Genomic DNA, 8,856 nt, shown 5'->3' with positions numbered 1-8,856 from the left:
TTTTTTTTTTTTTTTTTTTTTGACAACATATCCAATCTTCTTTTATCAAATAAACAACTCATAATAAAAATTAAAAAAAACAAAAACAAATAACCCACCCAGCCAACATATGGATCATAATTTTTTTTTTAGAATTAATTAAAAAATCTAATGGGATTCCAAGTGATCTCGGAATTCATACTCGCACCGTCTCATATTACCAAGCAACGATCCCATCACCTTCCCCGTTGAATCCGTCGTGAATTTTACCGGTATATCAGGACAAGCTGCCAAAAAAAAGCCGTCTCCATATGTAGCATCTGTTTTCACTCCGGACAAAACCTCAACCCTAACGTTCCAAATCACGTCGCCAGTAACCTCCGGCATCACCACATTCTCGAAAACTACATATGTTTTGTCCCCAGCCACATATTGTCCAAAAAAATGACATCATAAGTGATGTACTGGAGATAACTTGGTTGCCACGGAGTAGACGAGACTTGAGTGTATGTAGATAGATCTTACAGCCGGTGACTGGACTCCTCACAACGAAACCGATCGTCCAATCAGCACCAGAAACGTTTGCGTTTGTGTTTGCGTTTGAGACAGAGACAGAATTGACAAAAAAACTCCATGTAACAACTTTCTTTGGGGTGAATAATTTCGGATTGACCTAAAATGATGATAATCATACCGACTAAAAATATACAAACGTAACTAAGGTACTCACTGCAGCAATAAGCTGGCGTAATATAGATGGGCTCGCCGGGAACGGTGGTTGAAGTTTGTAAGAGACATTGGCCATCTTGGTGAAAGAGGCCACAAGAGGTACATTGAGAATTTGACATTATGGAAGTTTAACAACACTTCCTGATGAATAATTGACAACTTTTATAGATAGGGTTTTAGTAGCTAAATTAATAAAATTTGGCCTAGCTTCAATTCTTTCCTTCTATCTAATACGCCATATATTTCAACTACTTGAAGACTGTTTTGATTCGAAAGCAGATCTAAGGAAAATATTTCCTTCTATTTTATTTTTTTCTTGCTCAATCAAATCTATAGGAAGTAGTCTTTTACTAGGGTCATAAACGTTGAATTGTTTGATAAACTATTTTTCCTTTTTCTTTTTTTGTACTTCAGTTTTCGAATTTGGTTCAATTTTTGGATTTTGGATAACGATAACAATATTTGTAATATACTGCAAGTATATTATAAACAAACAAACAAAAACTCGTCGGTGAGAGAATTGAGGAACCAAAATACTGGGATTTTGGGTTTTCTTTGGAAATGGTTAAAAGCTTACAAAATAATTAGTTTTCTATTTTTAGGAAACTAGAATTTTTGAAAATTTGAAAGGTTTAAGTGGTTTTTTTTTTTTGCTTTAACAAAAACATTTTTTTATAAATTAGTTTCTCAAAAATGTAGGGAATATAGTTTTTAAGAGATTTAACACATTTTCAAAGAAGCTAAAAATCTGGTTTAAAGTTTCATCTCAACGTCAGTTTTTCTTTTCACACTTCAAATTTTATTTTCTTAAGTTTGTACCAGAAACAAAAGAAAAGAAAAATTCTAAATACCACTCTAATATAGAAACAATCAAGGACTACTTAGGCTGGAATCGGAACTACTTACGAAATGTTCTCACTATTTATCGGAACTTATAAAGTACTATGTTTATAATAGTTTAAACGTTTAAATATAAGAGAAAAAAACATCTAAATAGAATAATAAGTTAATAACAAAAGAAAAGGAAAAGCAGAATATGATGAAAGGCCTGATCATCAAAACGATTTCATTTACCCAAAGTCTTCAGTTTTGTGTAAGAAGAGTGACAATGAATCTTCTCAACGTCCTCATGGCTTCGGGTCAGGTTATGACACCTTATATCAACATGTCCAGCGTGATTGAAGAAGTCAACTATTGGAACCTTATATGCCGCTCTTAATTGGATATATAATTCTTTGGAAACGAGGGTCGTTTGTATTACCCTCGGCAACGAAATCAACTGAGAAAGCCGTGTGACTTGGAGACTTGCGTTCGTGAGAAGTATTTAAAACGGCAGCGTTTAACGGACCAAGCCTCACCGCAGTTTCATCACCTCCGTTGAAGATAGAATACCTACAAAAGCAAAAACCATAGTCAGGAGAAGCCACTTGCTTCGAGCATCAGATATTAATATGACAAAATTGTGGAGGGGAAAAAAGAAAATGCACGTGTTACGTGTATATATATATATATATATACCAGGAGCTAGGGTTTTGGACGAGAAAACTAACGTGCCATCTGTAGGAGGAGGGAGTGACGGCGATGGATTGGATTGAGAATTTGGTGCGGCAGTGAGCATTTTCGACGAAGCGATGATGAATAGGTATTATTATGGCGATGTAGGTGAATACGGTGACGCAAAAGGGTGTACCATATGCCGTATATTCCTTCCAAGTGGGGTTACGATCATTCGGTGCCGGAAAAGTCGCTAGTGGTCGTGACCACCATCCACGAGGAGGAGGATGAGTGGTTGAGGATTGTGGCATTGGATATCCGATCACTACTTCTGGTATGGTTTGGGAAGCCATTCTTATTAATTTGTGTTATGTTTTTTTTTTCTGTTTTTTTTTTTCTGGATGTGTTAGTTAGGAGAGGAGATAATGATTTTGACGTTTGCCTAATCATTAATTCTAAAGACGAAGGGGAGCGAGCATGGTTTACCAAATTGGAAAATTACAATCATTTCGAATTTTCGATTGATTCCAATTCTTTTTTCTTCTTTAATATTTTAATTGTTCCTGAGAAAGTTTGTTATGATATTTCAAACACAATCAAGAATTAAATTATTTGATATATATATATATATATATATGCATATATCAATATATTTTTTTCTAAAACTTTACCCCATGTTGCATGTAGCTAATGAAACATTTCAAATATTTGATAGAAAGTATCGCATGTAGATCGGTATTGTATCAATTGGTTTAGCAGCCAAAGCATCCGGCGATTTACATTCATCACTTTTTGTAACAAGCTTGCTATTGGTGACGGAACAAGGGCTTGGGGTCAATTCCAAACGTGTACACTATGGAGAGAACCATATAAAATTAGAGATTATTTGTTCTTTGCTTGTCTATCCTCCTTCACAATCACGATTTGTGATGAGATTTTTCATACGTTGTTTAGATCGAACATTAGTCAAGATTGGACCGACATGATGCACCATCTTCTTCATGGTAATTTCACTCATTCGGCTTTCAAGCCAGAGTGTACCACTTATGGTGTGAATGTTGTGATCGACCTCACCGAAAAAGTATACAGTATTCGACGAGTTACATGGTTTGCCTCATTGACAGGACTATCAGTTTTCGACTAAGCTCCCTATGCTACACTAGCACAAGCAAGTTTGGTGTACTCTAGCGGTGATTTTAAGCTTGTATAGTTGTATATGTACTTCATTTGCTCAATCTCTTGTTTATCTATACTTATTTATCCCTAGGGGTGAACCTTTCCATTCACCCTCTAATAAAATAAGGTAATAAAATCTGTATACATTATTATAAAATTAAAAAACTTAAACCGCACTTTAATAAATCCAAACCGACATATATAAAATCTAAACCATAACCATCTCATTTGTGAACCCAAACCGTATATAATTTCGTTCTATTTATAAAATCTAAACCCTAACCATCTTATTTGTGAACCCAAACCGACATATAGTTTCGTTCTAATTGTGAAATCTAAACCCTAACATCTCATTTGTGAACCCAAACCGACATATTATTTTGTTCTACTTGTAAAATCTAAACCCTAACTATCTCATTTGTGAACGCAACCGACATATAATTTCGTTCTAATTGTAAATCTAAACCCTAACCACCTCATTTGTAAACCCAAACCGACATATAATTTCGTTTTAATTGTAAAATCTAAACCCTAACCACTTCATTTGTAAACCCAAACCGACATAATTTTATTTTAAGTTTAAAAATCTAAACCAAGCCAATATTTAACTTTACTTAAATTAAAAGTATACAGAATTTGTTTCCTTAATTTGGTTTGCTTTTTAATTTAATTTTAATTTATTTTTGAAATAAAATATTAGATGGAAGATTCTGATTGGCTGAGAGAAGAGGGAGTGAATGGAGAGGTAAACCTAAGTATTTTTTCTTTATGCTCTCTAATTTTTACTTTATTTCCTTGTATATAACTCAATTTGATTGATCGATTAATAAATTTGAAATTTCAAAGGAAAAAACACATTTTGAATTAATTGTTGCGAAATTTGAATATTATGGAAATTTTCAATTGTACAGTTTCATTTTTTTCATTATACAATTTAATAAATACTTCTTTAAAATACAAAGATAAGTTTTTCTTTTTCTCCAGGATTGTTGATTATCTATAAGATACTGTATATATTACTTTTATCTCTTCGGGAAAAAAAGAAAAAAAAAAGTTAGCATTGTTTGATGAATTAGACAAAAATACGGATGCCTAAATTTTTTTTTTTCTTCAAGTTAATAACCTAAAGCCGGAAAACAGAGATAATAATACTACAATCACACCGTCTCATAATCTGAGAGACCTAAGCCAGGTTATGCTGGTATTTATAATCACACCGTCTCACATTTCCAAGCAACGATCCGATCACCTTCCCGGCCGGATCCGTAGTAAATTTCACTGGAATAGCGGGACAAGCCGCCATCAAAAGACCGCTTAAACCTTGAGATTTCGAATTAATAGCAATCATAATCTCATCAACCCGAATATTCCAAATCACGTCACCAGTAACTCCCGGCACAACCACCTTCTCGAAAACGACAGCTGTTTTGTCTCCCTTGACGAAATAATCGGACGAGGGATTTGATGAATTGGAGATAACTTGGACGCCACGTAGTAAACGCTAATTAAGTGCATGTATAGAGACTTTACAGCCGGTGACTGGACTCCTCGCAACGAAACCAACCCGCCAATCAGCTGCTGATGACACGTTTGCGTTCGAGACGGAGATGGAATTGGCAAAAAGCTCCACGAAACAATCTTGTGTTCCGTCAAGTTTAACAATACCCACACCAAAGAGACAAGTAAGGGAGAAGAAAGCAATGATAGAAAAGTAACAAGTGCAGCAACAACCTGGAGTAATAACCCAGTCGTCGGAATCGGTGGTTGAAGTTTGCCGTTGACATCGGCCAGGTTGGTGAATGAGGCCACAGGAGGTACATTGAGAACTTGACATTGTGGATGTTTAATTAAACGCTTCGTTATGAAAAAAAAAATAACTTATATATATACTTGAATCATCTTTTGATTACTTTTTGACTTTTTGTACTTTTTTGTACTTAATTTTTAATTCGCCAAGCAAATCTAACTGATATATTTTACCCCTTTTTCCGGCTCAATCGAAGAGAAATTTATGGGAAGTAGCCTTGTTTTTGTTTATCTACTATAATTATTAAAATGAATATATACGTGCAGTTTGTAATTTTAAATAGTTATCTTATCCCAAATAACATATATCGTCTTAATTTGTTAAGTCTTACCTTATTCAAGATAAACACTACACAAAATTTAAAATATTAATTTTTTAGATACACTAAAACTACACAAATGTAATTACATCTCTGCAGAATGTTTTGTTTGTAAACAATTTTTCATCTAATCGGTTCATATGAGCTGATTTTTTTTTGACAAAAAAAAAATATCTTTTAGAAGAAACAGAAAATTAGTTTTTAAAGCTAAAATCAGAACTACTTGATTAGAGAAAATGACAGTTGTTAACATGATATTTTCTACGTCTTTCTTTATTAAATTTTTACATGATCATGAAGCCAAATACAAGTAGTTACAGGGAGAGACGGCGATGGATTGGATTGAGAATTTGGTGCCGCAGTTAGCATGGTCATGAAAGCGAAAGAAATATACCATTACGGCATTGACGGTGGTCGGTGAATATACCGCCGCAACAGGGTGTAAGGCAAACCGCTCTCTCCATGCAAGTGGCTTTAAGATCATTACTCCCTTCCATCATCTACGACGAGGAGGAGGAGTGGCTGAGTTGTAGGAATCGGTTTGGAATTCCATTATTCTTTTGGCTCTTTCTGTCTCTCTTTCTGTCTAACTGTAAACAGGAAAGAATGATTCGATGTTAACCTACTAAATAGGGAGAGACGAGTTGGGGGGGACATAATTAGTAAATATACAAATATTTCGATTGATCTCTCTTCTTTTCTTCTCTTTTTCTATCTTTTAAGTTTTATATGATGATAAGATTGTAATAAAAGGTAGAGAAACAAAAATTGTTATGCTATATTTTATGTTTACAGTTAAATCTAATTTGTCTTAAAGACAAAATCCAAACAATCAATTTTATCTCTTTTTAATTTAAAAAATAAAATAAAATAATGAGCATATTTTAAAAAATTAACAAACAACTTACAAAAAACTTGACATATATGAATAGTCTTTTTTGTGCAAATACAAACAGGCATAGCAGCAGCATACATAGTTAATAAGCTCATTTAAACATAAGTCTATCTTTTTTTTTTTTGGTCAAACTCATATATTAAGAAAAGGAAAGAGTTAGCCTCCAAACGAGGAGGAAGGTAATACAATGAGATTCAAAGAGGAAGATAAAGCTGATTTAGCTAGAGCATCAGCAGCAGTATTGTTTAAACGAGGAATAAAGTTGAAAGAGATAGAGGAGAAGACAATCTTTAGACATGAAATGTCATGGAGAAGTCTTGAGAGCTCCTTGAGGCTACCAGCAGAATTGAGCAGCTTGATGAGGACTTGAGAGTCCGAGAAGATCTTTAAAGATCGAATTTGAGAGATATGAGCGAGTGAAGCGGTGTGAACCAGAGCACTTCGAATCGCCAGAGCTTCAGCTGCGAGAGCTGAAGGAACAAAAGAACGTGAGGAGGTATCCTGCGAGATGATAAGACCATTCGCATCCTCAATGATCCACCCCGCACCAGACATTCCGGTAGTTGGACACCAAGCTGCATCCACAAAGCAAGAGTGTGTACTAACAATGTCCGATGGGACTAAGGGGGGAGAGGAAGGGGATCGTAGAGGCGGGATATCAAGTTGGGCGTTTTGCCACTGGATTGCATCTGTTATTGCCTTAAGGATAACTTCTTGGGCAGAGAAGAGACGACCTTCAAAGAGGTTAAGGTTCCGGGCAGTCCAAAGATTCCATAAAATCCAGGGTGCAAGCGGAGTTAAAGATACTCCCGAAGGAGGAAGGGTCACCAGATGGTGAAGTTTCTGTAAGAGGAGACGAGGGGAGGTAAGAGGGAGGGGATCTAGATGGGTTGCGAAGGGTGCCAGTCTCCAAACCTGCTCAGCAAAATCACAGTGAAGAAAAATGTGAAGTTCATCTTCAAAGGCATCGCATCTCTTACACCCTGTATTGTCATTGAGTCCTCTTTTTGCTAGGTTGGAACCGGCAGCGAGAGCACCAGAAGTGAGTTTCCAGAGGAAGGTTTTGAGCTTGGGAGGCAGCTTTGTGTTCCAGATAAGCTTCGTCCAATCAAAGGAATTCCCTGCTGATTTCTGAGGAAGCTTCTTTGCCAAGGCATAACCTGTTTTGGAAGAATAAGAACCTGATTTTTCAGGTAACCAAATCAATGAGTCTGTTGCGGGGACAGAGCTTGGGATTAAAGAACGAATTTCGGCCTCATATTGAGGTAAGTGTTGACGAATGGCGTCCACATTCCAGTCATTGGAATCTTGGCAAATGAGATCTTAGACTCTAAGGTCTGCTCCTGTTTGAGTTGGGGGTCCGAGGGGGCGCTTAGGTTGGGAAAGTGACAACCACGGGTCGTTCCAGACACTAATGTTTGCACCATTCCCTATTGCCCAACCTAACCCTTGGAGCAAGAGGTCTCTGCCCACAAGGATGCTACGCCAGCCATGAGAGGCTACACGGGGAGAGGAGGAACAAGTTAAGAAGGTGGAGGAACTACAGTACTTGTTTAATAGCACTTTGGCTAGTAATGAGTCTGGTTCTTTGATTAGCCTCCATCCTATCTTGGCGAGAAGAGCGTCATTGAAGTGTTCTAAGTTGCGAAAGCCTAAACCGCCTGCATATTTCGGCTGTGTAAGAGATTCCCACGCCACCCAGCACATTTTTCTCTTGTCAGGCTTGTCATCCCACCAAAAGCGAGTGAAGACAGATTGAATTTGTTTGCAGAGTGATACTGGGAGCTTAAAACAGGACATAGAATAAACAGGGAGGGCAGTGAGAACGGATTGGAGGAGAACTTGTTTTCCTGCTCCAGACAGGCATCGCGAGGACCAACTGTGAGCTCTTTGGCGGATTTTATCGACATTTGAGGCAAAAATGTCTCTTTTCTTGCGACCAAAATTCTCCGGGAGTCCTAAGTAGTTACCGAGACCACCTTCTTGTGAGATGTTGAGAGTAGACCTAACTCGGGTTTTCATTGAAGGTGGAGTCTTTGAAGAGAACGTAATGGTAGATTTGTTAAGATTGATGCACTGACCCGAAGCTTTTTCATAAGTACTCAAGATCTTCAACAGGTTTTGACAACACGCATCACTTGATTTGCAAAAGAACATAGTATCGTCTGCAAATAGAAGATGGTTAATCGGAGGGCTTGTTCTGCAAACTTTGATACCAGGAAGTAAGCCTCGATTCTGAGCCTGGACGCATAAACCAGAAAGAACCTCGGTACAAAGAATGAAAAGATAGGAGGAAAGGGGATCTCCTTGACGCAATCCACGGGATGGGATGACTAGACCTTGAGGAACTCCATTGATGAGAAAGGAGTAAGAAACTGAGTTAACACAAGTGAGAATCCAAGAAATCCATGTGTCACTGAAGCCAAGTTTTCTTAGAACAGCTTTGAGGAAGCCCCA

At 37.0% G+C, this 8,856-nt stretch overlaps 1 pseudogene; it reads right to left on the bottom strand.

The window, feature by feature from the left end:
• On the bottom strand, positions 148-2,555 carry LOC104772436 (annotated as a pseudogene).

This window comes from Camelina sativa, chromosome 20 (assembly GCF_000633955.1).
Source record: "Camelina sativa cultivar DH55 chromosome 20, Cs, whole genome shotgun sequence".
NCBI lineage: Eukaryota > Viridiplantae > Streptophyta > Magnoliopsida > Brassicales > Brassicaceae > Camelina > Camelina sativa.
The sequence above is the reverse complement of the archived record's forward strand: the minus strand, read 5'-3'. Positions and strand labels throughout refer to the sequence as shown.